General features: G+C 43.1%; 1 non-coding gene across 1 annotated transcript; it reads right to left on the reverse strand.

The window, feature by feature from the left end:
* Nucleotides 1-276: 276 nt before the first annotated feature.
* On the reverse strand, nucleotides 277-470 carry LOC144506721 (U2 spliceosomal RNA). The gene has a single exon (XR_013499956.1). It is a non-coding gene; the product is annotated as a U2 spliceosomal RNA (small nuclear RNA).
* Between the last annotated feature and the right edge of the window lie 1,626 nt (nucleotides 471-2,096).

The following is a 2,096-nucleotide window of genomic DNA, read 5'->3' on the forward strand; positions in this document are numbered from 1 at the left end:
ACCCCCTCCAGTGCTTGATCTCATTTGCATCTTAGCCAAAAGGCCCAGATGCCGTTTTTAAACATTTCTTCAAACGAAGCCTCAGTGTAACCTCATTGACTTCAGTCAAGTGCAGGACAGCAAAACTACACTTGACCTTAGCCAAAAATACAGTTGACAATTTTGTTTTTATCCCAATTCAATCAAATCAAGTCCAATTCAGAGTCTCAACAAGTTGAGACATTTCCAATCCAAGCTGACAAGACAGAGCCTCCACTCCTGTCTTGGGCCAGATCTACATGAGCCAAGCTGATTGGAGTAGGTGCAAGTCCTCCTCCTCCAAGGCTTGATCTCATTTGCATCTTAGCCAAAGGCCGAGATGCCGCTTTTAAAAATTGCTTCAAATGAAGCTTAAATGTAACCTAATGACCTCAACCAAGTACAGCCTGTCCATACTACACTTGATCTTAGCCAAAAGGCCGAGAAACGATCTTAGCCAAAAAAAATTTTTAATATACTTTTCCAATTCAATCAAATCAAGTCCAATTCAGAGTCTCAACAAGTTGAGACATTCCCGATCCAAGCTGACAAAACAGGGTATGCAACACCTACCCTGTCTTGGGCCTGATCTACATGAGCTAAGCTGATTGGAGTAGGCGGAGGTTTCCTCCTCCAAGGCTTGATCTCATTTGCATCTTAGCCAAAAGGCCGAGATGCTGCTTTTAAAAAATTGCTTCATATGAAAATGAAGCTGAGATGCAACCCAATGACCTCAACCAAGCACAGCATCAGCAGACCACACTTGATCTTAGCCAAAAGGCCGAGAAGCGACCTTAGCCAAAATTTTTTTTTTTTTCCAATACTTTTCCAATTCAATCAAATCAAATCCAATTCAGAGTCTCAACAAGTTGAGACATTTCAGATCCAGGCTGACAAGACAGGGCAAGCGACCAAACCACCCTGTCCTGGGCCCGATCTACATAAGCCAAGCTGATTGGAGAAGGGGGAGGTTCCTCCTCCAAGACTTGGGCTCATTTGCATCTTAGCCAAAAGGCCGAGATGCCGCTTTTAAAAATTGCTTCATATGAAACATATGAAGCTTCAATGTAACCTAATGACCTCAACCAAGTGCAGCATCCTCTCCATACTACACTTGATCTTAGCCAAAATGGCTAACATTTTAGTGCAGTATTGAGGCAATGTTGTACTGTCAAAGGTCCTGTCCTTCAGAAAAGATATCAAGCCCAGGTCCACATTAACTCACAGATGCGTGCACTACTTTGAAGAAGTTGTTATGGCCAATGTTTATCCCTGAGCCAGCATCATTGAAAACATATCATCTAGTTGCTATCAAGCTGTTATTTAAGGGAGCTTAGTGAGTGCAAATTGATTGTTTTATCTCTTATGTTACAATAACGGCCACACCTTCAAAGTGCTTCATTGGTTGTAAAGCGCCTTGGGTCATCCAGGGGTTGTGGGAGACAGTCTAAATGTTTTTTTTGTAAGTTTATTTATTAGTGTCACAAGTAGGCTTACATTAACACTGCAATGAAATTACTGTGAAAATCCCCGAGTCACCATACTCCGGCGCCTGTTCAGGTACACTGAGGGAGAATTTAGCATGGCCAATGCACCTATCCAGCACGTCTTTCGGACTGTGGGAGGAAACAGGAGCACCCGGAGGAAACCCTCGCAGACACGGGGAGAATGTACAGACTCCGCACAGACAGTGACCCAAGCCGGGAATCGAACCCGGATCCCTGGCGCTGTGAGGCAGCAGTGCTAATGACTGTGCCACCGTGCCATCCATGCTCTGCTCAATCTATCATATTTTCTGAGGTGGTCAACTAAATAAAACCTCCAACTTGATGCTGTGCAAAAATGTATTTTCAGTCCCTGACGTTAAGTGAGTGAAGTTTCAGATCACCAATCCAATCTTTAGATTTCCAATTTCAGGAACAATTTTTCAAGAGTCCCAGTGGCAGAGAAAAAGCTCCTTCATTAACATCGGGCCTTATCGTGTCTTTAGGAAATCTTACTCAGCTTCACAGTTATTTTGCAGATGCCAGTGACCATTACACAATCAAAAATGATCACCATTTTGTCCCAATAATATA

Source organism: Mustelus asterias, chromosome 17 (genome assembly GCF_964213995.1).
Source record: "Mustelus asterias chromosome 17, sMusAst1.hap1.1, whole genome shotgun sequence".
NCBI lineage: Eukaryota > Metazoa > Chordata > Chondrichthyes > Carcharhiniformes > Triakidae > Mustelus > Mustelus asterias.